At 43.4% G+C, this 16,917-nt stretch overlaps 1 protein-coding gene and 1 long non-coding RNA gene across 3 annotated transcripts in view; one reads left to right on the plus strand and one right to left on the minus strand.

Moving 5' to 3' along the window:
* The window catches only part of JCAD (junctional cadherin 5 associated), a 96,451-nt gene that overhangs the window by 10,435 nt on the left and 69,099 nt on the right, over positions 1–16,917 (plus strand). The window lies entirely within an intron of this gene.
* Positions 1,809–15,113, minus strand: LOC133365369 (uncharacterized). The gene is made up of 4 exons (XR_009758190.1): positions 15,048–15,113; positions 10,355–10,440; positions 4,376–4,653; positions 1,809–2,493 (listed from the first exon to the last, which is right to left on the minus strand). It is a non-coding gene; the product is annotated as an uncharacterized LOC133365369 (long non-coding RNA).

Here is a 16,917-nt window from a genome sequence, read left to right on the forward strand (position 1 = left end):
AGGGGGGAACTCAAAAGATGATGTGGGTCACCACTGAAAAGGGGCTGCCTTTGGTACCCACCAGTCTTGGAGTCTGCATTGTATTGTTGGTGTTTGTATTGTATTTGGCCCCTGGGCCTGAGGCTATCCCTCTGTGCTACCTGCCTGCTTACCTGCTCCAGGTATTTATCAGTCCTTGGAACCTCAATTCCAGAGATTTTGTCAGAGATTCAAGCTGCCTAATTCTTAATGACTTTCACTAGGCAAAGCCTCTAAATTATAATCCTGAGCAAGTCTGACTAGATCAAGCAGAAGTTTGTACTGATGCTGTGCTTTTGTGATTTGTATTCCATTTTTTATAATCTTGAAACTGTCAAGCTGTACATTCATGAACCCATTAAAAATTAAAAATAATGAATTATTCACTAAAAGTTATCCTGTCTTGTAGAAACGAAAATAAACTGGGTAAATAATTTTGCATATGTGGTGTGTGTGTCCGTGTGCGTGTGTGTGAGGGAGAGACAGAGAGAGAGAGAGAGATGATCAGTATGGTTCTCCTCCTCCACATAAAGAAGAATTAGTCAGGATAGCATCTACCCACAAAACTGCTGTCACTTTAGCTGCATAACTTAACACAGAACTAACTTTGGATCGCTCATTAAATGAATTTTTGGAACTCATCAAAATAAACCATATTGCTATGTGGAATGATAAAGAGTCAAAGAGGATTGTGGATTCTTTTTTTAAAAATTGCTTTTTTAAAGTGCACCAGCTAAACAGTTCTTTGATCTGACTCCAAAGACTTAATTTCTTATAGGTTGCTCTGAGGGCCAAAGCTTTTTTAATAGTTAAAAATACTTTCAAAACAATGGCTAATCGAGGGGGTCACCAACATGGTTTCCACACAGAGACACTCCCTAGTGCCCACAGGGTATCCACCCCTTCCCTTGCTGAGATTAGTCTTGATAGATGCATTCTTTTCCAGCCAATATAATAGGTTGTGGGATATGCTTGGTTGTGGTGTGTGTATGGTGCCCATAACAGTTTCTCCATTTTGCCAATGTGCCCACAGGCCCAAAAAAGCTGGTGACCTCTGGACTAATCAGTCATTACTTTTTTTTGGATATGAGGTCTGTATTGGTATCACAAGGATTTGCTCCATGGCTAACAGAGCTGGGTAACTGTTCAGTGTTGTTTTCCCAAGTTCCCTATTTCAGTAGTTGACTGGTGGGTCAATGTGGCATTGCCAGTTCACATATCTACCCATATATAGAAACATGGAAACAACATCTGTATCTGCAAATGCATCTGACTCTACCCTGTACTTTCTCTTCTGACCTCCACCCTGCTTCCAAAATGAGCCACACTACCAGGAGATGTTCTTTTCAAGGAGTTCTTATCTATTGCTCCAGGAGCAGTTATCTCAAGACTAGCCTGCCCTGTGCCCTGCCTACCTTTATCAGCTTGGGCTTTAAATAATTTGGGGTCAGCTGAACTTTCTCAGACCCAAATGACCCCAATCAGTTTGCCAGCTCCAGAAGCAAAAAACAAACAAACCCTAAGGTTTAATTTCCATCATCTGAGAGCTGACTGGAGAAGAGTGTAGCAGATGGACTATTGACCCTTGACCAATTAATTTGCCTGCCACCGCAGGACCATCTCCCTATAACCCACCCAAATATAATGAATATTTATTCATTTTTGAGTGCATTCATTACCCTACCTCTTAAGCTCAGTTCAGCTCAACAGAGTTGAAATCCTAAACTATCAAAAACTCTTAAGATCAACAAGCAGCCAACACAATGAACACACAGGAAGGATTCGTCATATATGAGATTTGTATTTCACCTTGCACCTTCGGCATTAAAAATAAAGTAAATTTTAAATGGTCACAATTAAAACTATGGCCCTTCATCTCAATCCACTGGGTGATCTTCCATGTTAGCCCTGCTCAGAGTACCAGTAGACCCATCGACATTAATAGACATGACTAATTTAAGATCATTAATTGCAGTGGGCCTACTCTGAGTAGGACAGTTGAATACAGCCAGTATATTTTCTAGAATCAAATCTTTTCTCTTGTTGCACTCAATAATGCTCTTCCCCACTATCCTTTCTTAGGAAACATTGGGGGGGGATTCCCCCTCCTCAAGCATCAGAAGTGCCATTCAAAAAGTGATAAAACAAAAAAGTCTGGCCTGTGGATCTACTGAATGGCGTGCACAGCAGGACGCTAGTTCTGTCAGCTGCTTGGCATCACCGTTCCTAAAGTAAGATAGTGAAAGGTCACAGAGAGCCAAAGGAATCCAACTCTGAGCTCCATTCTCCTTCTGCTTTGAGAGGCCTGTGTGCTTTATGCTCAGACTTTCAGAGAGAGAGAAGAATCCCATCCTTAGTTCACTCCTTCTATCAGTGCATTTTGATCCACAGTATTGCTTTCTGTGTTATTTCTATGAACAATCTTTGATGCCTCCAACAATTATGTTGTTTCTTTCACCTTCAAGGTTCGCTTCCCTGCAAAGACGAGAATTGCATTACAGCGAGGACAGTTAAAGTAAACTTAACTGAGCTTTTCCAACTGCTGTTCATTTTGAAACTGAACTGGAAAGGTAGAAGACCACCAAGACTCATTGTTGATGTACCTCTTCACTGTAGTTTGATAATATATATAATTCAAAGCAGCTTGAAAGAAACAAAAACAAATCCATCTATATAATAGTGCAAAACAAATGCATTTAAAAACATGCTGTCTATAAAACAAAAACAGCAGCATCCTGAGATGAGAGCCAGTGTGGTGTGATGATTAGAGCACTAGGCTTGGACCTGGGAGACCAGGGTTCAAATCCCTGCTCAGCCATAAAAGCTCACTGGGTGACCTTGGGCCAGTCACTGTTCCTTAGCCAAACCTATCTCACAGGGCTGTTGTGAAGATAAAATCAGGAGGGGGAGAACCATGTTTGTACCCCATCTTGAACTCCTTGGAGGAAAGGTGGGAAATAAATGTAATAATAAATACATATCCTTGGGAAATGAGTTCCCACACATTAGCAAGGAAGAGTTTGTTCATATTTTTCCCCAAGAGAAATTTCAGCAAAGAATAAGTACAGATACTCATCTTTGCCCAGTAAAGAGCACAACCCAAAGGTATTTGGTTTTCAGTGCACAGACTTGGTCCGATAAACGATACCAGGGATACCTATTCTGTTTTTCTCGTTCTGTGGCAGCAGTCCAACAGCAACACTTTGATGATCAGAGGCAGGGATTCCTCACCTGCTTTGTGTCATGCCAACACACGGCAAGACTAATACATTTGATTGGTTCAACCATTAGCACAGGAGTGGGAGCCTTTTACAGCTTGAGGGCCTCATGGGTGACCTTCTGGGGGCCATAGCCCAGTGGTGGGTGAGACAAGAGGCAAACATAGGTGGAGTGATGGATGTAATACTAACCTTTGTTCAGTAGGCAACATTCCAGCCATGCAAAAGTCAGAGCTTTTCACTAGGGCTGTGCGCAATCCCCTAATCTGTCCCGTGGACCTTATGCAGGCCCCCTATATCGAGCCAACCCAGGGATCACCCACCCCGGTTCTAGGTCTGAATTACATCAGTGACAGAGCTAATGTTTAATTAGGATTTTTAAAAATTAAAACCCCAATTAAACCCTATGGTCAGGAGGGAGGCAGGGGAAGGAGATGTTGTGTCTCCTTTCCCTCGCAACGGAGAGCAAGGCAGTTCTTTCTCAAACAGCTTCTCTGCAGGAAAGGTGTGCTTGCCAAGGAGCACCCTGCACCCCGCAGGATCTATACCTCCCCTCAACAGCTGTTGAGTAGAGGCATCGATCCCATGGGATGGTGCTTCAGGGGTGGGGTGGAGAGGACAGGAAGGACAGCCAGGTGGCAAAAGGCTCCTACCTTCTCCTGGGAAGAAATCAGAGTTTGGAAAAGTTACTTTTTTGAACTACAACTCCCATCAGCCCAATCCAGTGGCCATGCTGGCTGGGGCTGATGGGAGTTGTAGTTCAAAAAAGTAACTTTTCCAAGCTCTGGAAGAAATAGCCAGCAGTCAGATTGGTCTTAGTCTTTTTGCAGGTTTTCCTGCCCAAAGTCTGCCTCTTCTTCCTGCCTGATGCCCTGCCCCCTGACAGCCCCAGATTGCTCTGGGCCACCTGACCATACCTGCAGCAATCTGGGGCTGTCTCAACCCAACTTGACCAATGCCCAGATTCCCCCCCCCCCAAAAAAAAATCATCGCAATTTGATTTGGGCCTCAGCAGAATCCAGTGCACAATCCTAGTTTCTACATCTGCACAGACACACACAAGCATCTATCCATCCCCCATGCAGACAAGATAAGACACATTCCAACAAGACAAAATGAGGAGGGTGCAGACTCCTAACCTTGGCTATAACGTGTAGCTTGTCTGGAGCAAGGCAAACTGGACATAATGCTAAGCCAAACCACGGCTTAGCTATGTGTAGTGCAGCAGCAGCAGGACCGGGGGATAAAGCAAGTGGCCATGGTTTTCATTCAATCACATACGTTCTTGATCACACTTAGCCATGGTTTGACTTAGTGTTGTGCGCAAACTCGCTGAACTCAGATGCAGTAGCGTCCATGACTCCCAAGTTTCCAACATGTAACAGATTCAGACATTACATTGCTGACACACTGATAACTGTGGATGAAAAAAGGCAATTGAGATAATGAGTGACCCAACTTAAATTAAAGCTTGTACACCGAGGTCAGACCAGAAACAATGACGAGCCTTTGGACTGAGGGCAATAGTATGCTGGAGATTCATGATCAGACCTCCAGTCTCTTAAAAAAAAAAAACACTCCTAAAGCAGCAAATAGCAGATGAGAGTGGGGACATGGCAAAACAGTATGGCACCTGGGGTTAAATCTGAGTGCCGTGGCCTTGGTCCAAATTGTCCACTGCAGCTGCTTTTAACAAAATTAGACTGATCTATTCATAGCTTCCCAGCATCTCATCTAGTTCGGCCCTGACCGGTATGAACTGCATGGGTCAAGGGGCAGATTTACAAAGCAGAAACTCTTTGGGGGTCATTTGACACATTATGCAAAACAAACCTGGAGTTGCCATTCAGTGTACACTTAACAAGGAGCTACAGCCAATTGGAGATCCCTGGTGCGTGTACGCATATGATATACATTTTTGTCATTTTTAGATATACAGTCAAAACATCATAGGCATATGCCTTACATGGTCCTTATCAATGGGGTTTCAAACCTCAAGTATTCAAATTCTAGGATTATTGTTATTGTTATTGTTGTTATTATATCCTGCCCTTCCTCCCAGGACAGCAAACAAAAACACTAAAAACAACCTAAAAATCTTAAAAACAGACTTTAAACTATATTAAAACAAAACATCTTTAAAAAAGCTTTTTTTAAAAAAGCTTTTAAAAACATCTTTAAAAGCAATTTTAGGACTATCTCACTCACACAGAAGATACAGGCTGCCTGCACACTCAGTATTTACTGTGGAATAGACATACAGTATTTTGTTCACTCACTTTTACAGGACACCTGCACAATATCCTGAACAAACCATTCCCATGTCATGTTTTCTCTGTTCAGCTGCTGCTTATTTTGCCAGTGCTAACTGAAGCCTACCTTAAAAAAAAAACCCTCAGTGCAATAGTGGTGCAATTTCCCCAAGCCTATCACACTGCTATTCTGGCCTAAAGAAATTGCTCTTGTCATTAGCTTGTCTACGGTCTATCTTTCCACTCTAGCATTGCCTTTATATGCGTTTTCTTTCTCCCCACCCCCAAAACCAATCTGCCATAGTGGGGGAGGGGGCAACAGGGAATCAGATTGGAAGCACAGTGATGAGAAAGGAAATATTCAACCCTTTCCCCATGCATAATGGTCCCAATGAAAATTGTCCCCCTCTAACATTTAGGGCCAGGAAAAGGGGGGGGGTACCCGTTCAGCTACAGAGCATTAGAAAGCTGGAAGTGGAGCTGCTATTACACTTCCAGTTTAAAGCAGTGCAGCAGTGACTGGGTGCCACTCAGTCATCCAGATCTGGAAGCACCCACAGTTCAGAGTTTGGGTGTGATGATTTACTTATTTTTCATTCACACCAACCATCCATATAACGGATGCACTGCAAAATTATTGTATACACAGTAGTAAAGATAACTGCTCTGCCTACAAGCTGCCATAACAAAGATTTGCAGAGTTTCAATGCCTGCTCAGTGCCAGATATGCATTATCTCATCACATACATATGCTGTAAAGGAGAGAGCATGACTGGTACCACCAGTTTGTGCTGACATAAATAATAACCTATCCAACTCTCTCCCATATCAGGCTGTAGGAAGGACGGAGCAGAACAAATGCTCCAGGTAGAAACATAACTGGAGCCCACTCATCTGGCATGTCACTTATGTAACAAATCCCCTTGGAGACGTGCCAACTCCTCTGAGTCTTTTTAATCCCTATGATATGCAGATCATATACATTAGTTGTGCAGGTGCTTAGAGGATGCAGTTGTGTGTTGCTCCCTTCTTCAAATGCCAGCCTACCCTGTTCAGGAATATGGCAGCAGAGACTGGTGGATCTTCCATTCCACCTGCGCAGGGGTTATGCCTACACAGAGTGGAAAGTCCTGCCCTCTTCTGTGTTGGCATAGTCTGAAATGTCATCTGGAGATGGAGAAAAGTGAGCAACATTGAAAGACTCTTTGGACCTTAGCCACTGAGAAGGCTTGCTAGAAGGAGACGAGAGAAGAAATTGCAACTCAGTAACTCCTTGCCCTCTCTCCCATAAGTTCCTTGGGCCTCTATAAGCCTTTTCTAGAGGCGAGGCTTTTGCTAGTCTGCTGTCATTACACAGGACTTAGGCCCTATTTGCACATAACTGGAGCACACTGACATCTTTTAATGCAGCTCTGCACCATTCATGTCTAAAGTAGGATGCTTTAAAGGACCAAAGGAGCGCATGGGTGTGCTTAGCTGTGGCTCACTGGTAGAGCACATGCTCTGTGTGCAGAAGATCCTAGGTTCAATCCCCAGCATATCCAGTTAGGGCTGCAAATGACCCCTACCTCATATGAGGGAGAGCTGCTGCCAGTTACTGGGTTGTCTCTATTGTTAGCTCTGCTCAGAGTAGACCCACTGAAAGTAATTAACATAAGTATCGATTTCAACGGGTTAACTCTAAGGAGAACTTGACTGGACGCAGCTCCCTATAGATTATACTGGGTAAACTGGTGATCTGATTCAGTATAAGTCAGCTTCCTATATCAAACTCTCCTGCCTGCAACTTTACCCCTTCCTTCAGCTGTTTTTCTCTGAGGCTGACTTCAAGTATCACAACAGACTATGAGGATAAGAATGGAAAATCAGGGAGGAGTCAGCACTCTCTGTCCACATGCCACTTTGGCACTACACATTGGACCCTAACCTTGCCAAACACATCATCATCATCATAATCACCACCACCACCATGTAAGAACTGCCTGGTGGATCAGGCCAATGGCCCATCCAGTCCAACATCTCACAGTGGCCAACCAGGTACCCCAAGAGAAAGCTCACAAAGAGGACCCAAGTATTTGGTATTTGGAACCAGTCACAAGCAGAGCATTGCCATCATGGCAGCCTTTTCCTCCATGAATTTATTGAATCCCCTTTTAAAGCCATCCAAGTTGATGGCCATCACAGCCTCCTATGGGAGCAAATGTTTCATGGTAAGCAATGCTGAAAGTGGCTTGCAATATCAATGTGTTTGCATAATTCACTAGCAATTACAAATCATAACACAATTTAAATAATAATATAAATAGTAGTCGAATGAACAATCTCATATGAATCAATATACAATAAAATTAAATAATCAACTGATAATTCATAATAAGATCTGACAACAACAATACAAGAACAATGTAGGTGTCACTAAATCATCCAGGCCTGGAAGTACCCACAAACTCAATCTTGATTCTGGCAACAAACCCTAATCAATACCCCTAATCAATACCCCTCCCTAATGCTCTCTCACCATCAGGAATGCCACATAAAACATCTAAAGATGTTGATCTACTGCCATCATATTTAGTAGGGACCTCAGGCTGGAGACTATGATGCACTTATTTCTTTTGCCCCTCTGTTGCCTTTGGTCACACAGATTTTGCAGGGTTTCGAAGCACCTCCAGAACCTGCAGACCAGAAATAATAATGGATTGGGTGTCCATAACACAAGCAATAATAGGAACATAAGAACCTGCCTTATACCAGGCTAGAGCATTGGTCCATCTAGCTCAGTAATGTCTACCTTGACTGCAGTGGTGCTCCAGGGATCCAATCAAGGATTCTCTCTCAGCCCTACCTAGAGATGCTGGAGATCAAACCTGGGACCTTCTGCATGCAAAGCAGATGCTCTTCCACTCACCGACAGCCCTTCCCCATGATATATGATAGACATCTTGATACCATATGATAGATGCCTCTATCATGCCTAGGATTGCCAGGCTCAGGGCCTGAGACTGATCCTGTATCTTTAGGAGAAGAGAAAGTCAGCCAAGTGCAGGTGTTCTTGCAACACTGTAACGGGAAAAACCACAAGGTGGGATTCTCCCTTTCCCCTGCACAACTTTTAAAGGTACAGAAGACCTCTTGCTTGCCAGGCCCAAGAGGTTTTCTGTATCTTTAAAAGTTGTGCAGGGAAAAGGGAGAATCCCACCTTGTGGTTTTTCCTATTACAGGGTTGCAAGAACACCTGCACTTGGCTGACTCTCTCTTCTCCTAAAGATACAGGATCAGTCTCAGGCCCTGAGCCTGGCAACCCTAATCATGCCACTTTCCAGCTCTCTAGAAAAGTCTTGAGGCTTGAGGTGGAACTAAGTGTTAAAAGAAACACAAGGCTGCCACTGAAAATGGCAGCTTGATCTCAAATCATCTAGTTTACCCTATCACATGTGTAGGCGCATATCTGCCAACAAAGGCTAACGCTCCATGTATCTCTGAAGTAGGCTCTTGTCCACAAAAGTGACGTAGCAGTAAACTCAGAAGTGCAGATGCCCCCGAAGCTATTGTCCCTTTCTAGGACTATACAACAATAATGGGCTTTTGACCATTACAGACTTTACGGCTTCAATACCAAGCCAGCTTTCTCTCTAATTATTTTGTGACATGTTTGTTAGTCAAACTAAAGAGACTTTGGAATCCGGCAGTTACCCTCAGCCATGCATGTTAATCTGTCTCTTCCTCTGCTCAACTTATTTGGGTGAGTTTGTTTGAGAAAAGCTTATTTATCTTGGCATGCAGATGATCAGCAAACAGTGCCCCAAAACATGATCACATTGTCCTTGCTGTGAAATAAGTGGGGGTGCTTCTTCCTCGCCTGTCCCTGTTCCACTACACCTCTGGTCCACAAGCACTTATTCAACAATAAATATATTAATATCTCTTCATTTAGAGATTCACAGATTCCCTTGATCCTCAAAATAATGCCTGGTGTTCTGTTTTGGAACAGTCCATTTTCAAGAGATGTTAATCCCTAGCATTTTTCCCCATTTTGCCAGCAGCACTTTCCTTGGTGCCTTTCTTTATTAACCTCCAAGATTAACCTGTAGGTGATTATGTACTGCTGTTCCCCTTTGACCGAAAGCAGGTTCAAACGGCTTGCTAATTCCACCTATACCTGAGCTTAGCTAATAAACAGCTGCATCTGGATCAAAGCTGGAAAGAGTTGTACAAAATACAACCCTAACTGACAGAGGGGCATATTGCCATTTCTCATATTAGTCATTGCTTTTAAATGGAGGCAGCGTTGCACAGTGGCTAGAGCAGGGGTAGGCAACTTGTGGCCCTAGGGCTATATATGTCATTTGGCCTAATTTTAAAAACCCACTGCAAGCCATCATTTCAGACCTCTGTGGAGAATGTTCTGCCCCTTCCCCCAGAGCCTGCTGGGCGGCAGGAAGGTGGGGAGGAGGCAGAAGGGGAGGACAGAGGAGTGTGGTGAGCAGTGGGAGAGAGGCCACATCTGCATCTCAGACTTAAAGCAGTGTTATACCATTATACAAGACTCCTCACTCAGCTATGACGCTCATTGCGTGAACTTGGGCCAGTTATTAACCCTCAGCCTAACCTACTCACAGGGTTGTTGTGAGGATAATCAGAGCAGCGAGAGAACTATGTAAGTCTTCCTGAGTTATTTGGAAGAAGTATGGAATACAGACAAAATAAATAAATCAAACTGATGGGTAGAATTTGCCATACTGTTTCAAGCTCATCATTCACTTGGCAAAACCCAATTTTGTTGCAAACTGGATGTGCTGTTAACTGTGCAGCTGCATTAAGATGCAGTTTTTTTCCCAAAAATATGGATAGCAACTGTGGGATCACCTGGGGTGGAGAGGGAGAGTTTAACCTTGCTCCTGATGAAAACTGTAGTAGAAAGACTTGTCTTCTGTCCAGCTAGATAGTGTGATCTGGAAGGGAAAGCTTTGTTTTAGAGTTAGGTTAGTTGGAATGAAGCACTTGAACAAGTCAGACCTGCCCCAACTGTCTTAGTAAAACAAAAATGGTCTCTCGGAAGCTGTTCTTTGCATCAAAAGGTAATCCAGCATTTTGGCTCCAATAATGGAGAGCCAGTGTGGTATAGTGGTTAGAGTGTTGGACTACGACCTGGGAGACCAGGGTTTGAATCCCCACAAAGCTCACTGGGTGACCTTGGGCCAGTCACTGCCTCTCAGCCTCAGAGGAAGGCAATGGTAAACTCCCTCTGAATATCACTTACCATGAAAACCCTGTTCATAGGGTCGCCATAAATCAGAATCAACTTGAAGGCTTTCCATTTCCAATGGAGTTCAGTGAAACAAATGCATTTCAAAGGAGACCATTCACACCTTCGGATGTAAGGCATCAAGTGATGTGCAGGCTTGTGTGAACTGAAAGCAGCAAGTCCTATTCTATGTCCAAATTCCTCATCCATGCAGCACAGCATCTTATTTATCCATCTCCCATCAAAGGGTAAGAAACCTTCCACTGCAAGCTACATTGGTTTACAGAGATGATCTACTGAAAACATGAGCCTATTGAAACAGTTGAGATGATCTGTTTAAAAGATCCAGCCTAAAGGAATCAGAGTAACAACAACAAAACTCTTACCTAGCAGCTCTGACTTCCAATTAGTTGCTGTGCAATGTATTCTAGACACCACTGCAAGGTGAAATCCCTCCAGGGACGGATTTGTGAGATTCTGTAGGAAATTGGTATTACATGTAATTGTTTCCTTCTGAGAAAGATCTAAGAGAAAGTTGAAGAAAAGCTGCTATGCTTTTCAGCAATCACCTCTCAAACACAGATTGAAAATGAGTTTCATTTGCTATGTACCTACCACAGGGCCCCCAAAGTACATTTTGCCGGAATAATGGCTCGTTACATAATACTGGTGAACTGCAAAATAATGTTACCCTGTAAATCAGAAATCTACTCCAATAAGCAAGGTGTTAGTTAACATTAACTGTAATGTACTGCCTTCAAGTCGATTCTGACTTTTGGCGACCCTATGAATAGGGTTTTTCATGAGGCTGAGAGGCAGTGACTGGCCCAAGGTCACCCAGTGAGCTTCATGGCTATGTGGGGATTCGAACCCTGGTCTCCCAGGTCGTAGTCCAACACCTTAACCACTACACCACACTGCTGCTTAGAGTATTTGACTGGGAAAAAAAGAGAGAAAGCTAAGAAAAATGAACAGACTTGGAAAACAAGCCCTAGTTACAGCTTCCAGAGTGAGAGTCCTGTTAGTGAGAGCAAAAAACAATAACAGCTAATGATACCTTAAGGGTGAACTAAGTTAGAGCTGGCCCCAAGATATCTTGATTCCTGAGGCAAAGGTGAGTTCACCATTCCTGCAGACTGGTACCATCAGAGTGCTGGCTCAGGATGATGGGAACGGCTGAGGGGCTCAGCAGGGGACAAGGAGTAGCTGGGGGAACTGTTGCCACCACTGTCCAACATCATTGCCAAAGGCAGCTGCCTCACTCTGCCTAATGATAGGGCCAGCTGTGTAACAAGCTTTTGTGGACTAGCGTCCATTCCACCAGACGCATGAAGTGTTATTCTAATTCAGCACATATACATGCTGAAGTACTAGGGATATGCAGTAACTTCAGAGGAATCCCAAATGCTAAGCAGAAGCGGAGGGGATATTGGGCTTATCCAAAGTGAAGTAGGGTCTGTACAAGGTGCCCCAAGTTGAAATGGGGACCTCCCACCTAAAGTGTCACATGGTGACTTGGATGTCCCCCCCATAAAGGCCAGCATTATTCTCCTCATATGAGACTGAGGCAGAAAGAAAGGCTTGTCAGATACTATCAAATGAATTTAGAAAAAAATGCCAGAGGTGAGATTTTTAACTGGTCACTTCTTAATTTGTGGCTTGGTCACTCAACCATCATGCTGCAAAGAACATTTAAACTGGAGGAAATAATAACCCTTTGCAAGATGCTCTGGGAAGCAATGAGATGTGTACGTTGCATTGGATTTCAGGAGAGAAGAAAGGCAGGATATAAACGTAATAAAAAACAAAAACTTTGTTGTTGTTATGTGCCTTCAAGTCGATTACAACTTATGGCGACCTTATGAATCGGTGACCTCCAATAGCATCTGTTATAAACCACCCTGTTCAGATCTTGTAAGTTCAGGCCTGTGGCTTCCTTTATGGAATCAATCCATCTCTTGTTTGGTCTTCCTCTTTTTCTACTCCCTCCTGTTTTTCCCAGCATTATTGTCTTTTCTAGTGAATCAGGTCTTCTCGTTATGTGTCCAAAGTATGATAACCTCAGTTTCATTATTTTAGCTTCTAGTGATAGTTCTGGTTTAATTTGTTCTAACACCCAATTATTTGTCTTTTTCGTGGTCCATGGTATCTGCAAACTCTCCTCCAACACCACATTTGTGGATTTTTCTCTTATCCATTTTTTTCACTGTCCAACTTTCACATCCATACATAAAGATTGGGAATACCATGGCCTGAATTATTCTGACTTTAGTGTTCAGTGATACATCTTTGCTTTTGAGGACCTTTTCTAGTTCTCTCATAGCTGCCTTCCCCAGTCCTAGCTTTCTTCTAATTTCTTGACTATTGTCTCCATTTTGGTTAATGACTGTGCCAAGGTATTGATAATCCTTGACAAGTTGAATGACCTCATTGTTGACTTTAAAGTTACATAAATCTTCTATGAACAAAAACTTAGTTCTATGAAAACTTAGTTCTATGGGCATAGTTCTGTGCAAAATGGTGCCACTTCCTTCTTGAGAAAAATCTGCTGTTTATAATCAACTTAGGTTTCTAACTAAACGCTTTCCATTCAGTTTCTTCCCTTTTCTAAGCAAAATAAGCCCAAACACACAACTATCTTCTCCCATCTAGGTAGATATATATTATATTCAGTGCTGCTGGCTTACAGTGCAATCCTAAGCATGTCTACTCAGAAGAAAGTCCTACTGAATTCAGTGGGGTTTACTCCCCCAAAAATGGGGTTAGGATTGCAGTCTTATTACCCAGTTGCTTCTTTCAGCTGTTTTGCTACTCATGGGTTCCTGCAAGTGAGGCAGAGCTGTTTTAACCAGGAAAGTGTCCTGTGGTACACTGGCTTCCACATCTCCCTGTAGATTTGCGAAAGTAGGCCACTGCCAGCCAGCTGCTGGTTAGGGTGCCCCTCCTTGTTGAATGCAGCCTCTGTATTATTTATCTACCCGTGTAACTTTTCCAAAGCTGAAGATGTTGAACTCGACAAAAAGGGGGAAACTAGCATGCCACTGCTGTAACTATTGCAAACAAAAACAGAATTTTTAAAAATGTACTATTAGTAGTAGTAGTAGTAGCAGTAGCAGCAGCAGTAATACTAGTACAACTCACTTTCCTGCTTCCAATTGATGCCAGATTTATGTCCTTAGATCTCAAAGAAAATTGCTACTTGGACTTTGTTCACTCAAACACAAATATGCATTTACTCTCCAGAGTGTGTTTGCTGGCTCCACAGCTTTTGGTAATTTTAGGAGGAATGACGGTCCCTTAGAAACAGGGACTCTAATACCAGAGTAGCACAGCAGCAGGCTGCAGGAAATAAACTGTATAACAAGTACAGAGCACCACAAGACTCTTTTATCTTCAGCTCTGTTCTCTGTCATGCTACTCATTATTTTGTCTCCCTGTTGTGTGCATGTCTGTGCATATTTTAAGCAAGGGTGCATTTATATGCTGGCTGGCAAAGAAGGCGCCAGGTCTGAGCATGACCGCATAAGATGGAGGATATTTTTTTTCCCTCCCAAGCTCCTGCTCACATTCTTAACTAAGCTGCAAGTGCATTATCAGGAGGACAGATTGTTTCTAAATGAAAATGATTCTGTTTCTGAAATATGCCCACCCACCATTAGGGTAACTATGGAACTCATTGATTGGAAAGACCTGGAAAGATGACAACATCGAAGTTCATGTTTGTCGATTTGTTGATTATTACATTTATATCCCACCTTTCCTCCGAGGAGCTCAAGGTGGCATCCATGCTTCTTCCCTGTTTTAACCTCACAAAAACCCTGTTAGGTAGGTTAGGCTAAAAGACAGTGACTGACCCAAGGTCACCCAGTGAGCTTCAGGGCTGAGTGGGGATTTGCACTGGCAGTTTCATAAAATTTGAGAGAGTGTGTGTGAAGACAATGGGCTCATCTAGCTCATCTACATGAGAGCATCTCTTTGTAGAAAATGCATTTCTTTTACCCTCGTTTTCATTTTCATCGTCCTGCTCAAATTCATTTTTTCCCATTCACACAAGCAGGCATTCCTCTGGGGAGAGATACTCTTGCTTTTTCCTTGTGGCCCCACTCTCTAATTATAAATTTCCACTCCCTCTGGTTGCTAAGGTGACCAAGCATGCTCAGTCTATTCTACAGCTGCAGTAAGGTTCCTTAAAAAAAACAAAAACCTGGAAATGCGAATATCTGTGTTTTCCCTGGTAAGATACAGCTGAAATACAAATCTTTGTTTGAGCAGTGTTATGCTTTTGTGCATAGAAGAAAAAGAAAATAAAGGTACCATTTGCAGCATCATAAAAAAGGCCAGCAGAACGGAGGAGAGCAACCAGAAGTTGCTTGTCAGCCTACAGGAAATAAAATGAACAAAGGGAAGAGGAGTGAGGAGGGTGTGGAGTGGGGAACGATTGACACACCCACCTAAAAGCATCAGAGCAAAGCATCCACAAGCACTTGAGAAAGGGAGTGAAGTTTTTTTTCTTCCCTTTTCATATTATTAGTGGATTGGGTTAGTACAGTTTTACAGGGAGAAAACTGTGTGATAGCTTCTCTTTGCCACTAACATCATGTGAACCATGCAAATTTAAAGGAGATGTGAGCAGCTCCAAACACACAGTAAACCACCATGTAGATGAGCCCTTAGTTTCAGTCTGCTTGTTTTTTGTGCTAGAGTGCCTCATAAAAATCACATCTAATTGGTTGAGATGTGGATTTGTGGCCGATAGGTATGAAACATTATAATGAATAGATGTGTTTGAGGAAGATGTTGGTGTCTTTGCAAAGCCCTGGTGGGCTGGGCCAAAGGTTGTCATAGGCCAGCATTCTGTTCCTCATAGTGGCTGCTCTCCAGCAGCTGGCATTCAGCAGCATCCCACCTCTAATAGCCTCTGACAGACATCCTCCCTTTATTTCCTTCTAAAGCCATCTGACTTATTGGCCTTCACCTTAGCTTTTGACAATGAATTATTTTGTCCTTCCTTACTCTAATACTCATCAGTCTCACTGAGTGACCCACAATTCCTGTATGAGGGGAGGAGAAAACAAAGATCTCTCAGCATCTTTCTGGCTTCCCTCTTTGAAGAGTGGCTCTTGGGCAGCAGCAGGGTCACATGTATTCTTCTGGTACTAGCCAGGGTTAGGCTGCAAGAAGGTCTCAGTGATGAATAGTCCTAAATAGGGTTGCCAGGCTCAGGGCCTGAGACTGATCTTGCATCTTTAGGAGAAGAGAAAGTCAGCCAAGTGCAGGTGTTCTTGCAACCCTGTAATGGGAAAAAACACAAGGTGGCATTCTCCCTCCCCCCTCCACAACTTTTAAAGATACAGAAGACCTCCTGGAGGTTGGGCCTGGCAACCAAGAGGTCTTCTATATCTTTAAAAGGTGTGCAGGGGGAAGGGAGAATTCCACCTTGTGGTTTTTCTCATTACAGTGTGGCAAGAACACCTGCACTTGGCTGACTTTCTCTTCTCCTAAAGATACAGGATCAGTCTCAGGCCCTGAACATGGCAACCCTAGTCCTAAACCTCATTTCTCTAAGGTCTGCAGTTCAATGCCCAGTGGCTGCAGTACAGAACTCCTAAGGAGCAGCCAGTGACATATTAGGAAGAACGTCCCAAGAGTAGGAGCTGTTGAACAGGCTGCCTCAAAAAGTGATGGACTCCCAGAGGTTTTTAAGCAGAGGCTGGATGGCTACCTATCAGGGATGCTGTAGTGGTAGGTTTCTTGTATAAGCAGGAGGTGGCACTAGATGGCCTTTTGAGGTCATAGGAACGTAGGAAGCTGCCTTTTAAAGAGTCAGACCCACTGGTCCATCTAGCTCAGTATTTTCTACACTGACTGGCAGCAGTGCCTCTCCAGGATTTCAGACGGGATTCTCTCCAGCCCTACCTGGAGAGGCTGGGGATTGAACCTTGAACCTTCTGCATGCAAGGCAAGTGTTCTTCCACTGAGCTTCCAACTCTACGATTCTTTATGTGCTTGAAACAGCTGGAGACATTAAGACGCCAGGAAATGAAGTGGGGCATCTCTTGCTTCAGACCTCTGGCAGTTCCACATACCTTTTGTGCGCTCATGAATGTTTAGAGCCCCATCAGGGTTCCAGACTTTGAACCAAGCTCTGGCATTCTCAGCCCAGCAGCCTGGGTTTCCTCCTCTC

This window comes from Rhineura floridana, chromosome 10 (genome assembly GCF_030035675.1).
Source record: "Rhineura floridana isolate rRhiFlo1 chromosome 10, rRhiFlo1.hap2, whole genome shotgun sequence".
Lineage (NCBI taxonomy): Eukaryota > Metazoa > Chordata > Lepidosauria > Squamata > Rhineuridae > Rhineura > Rhineura floridana.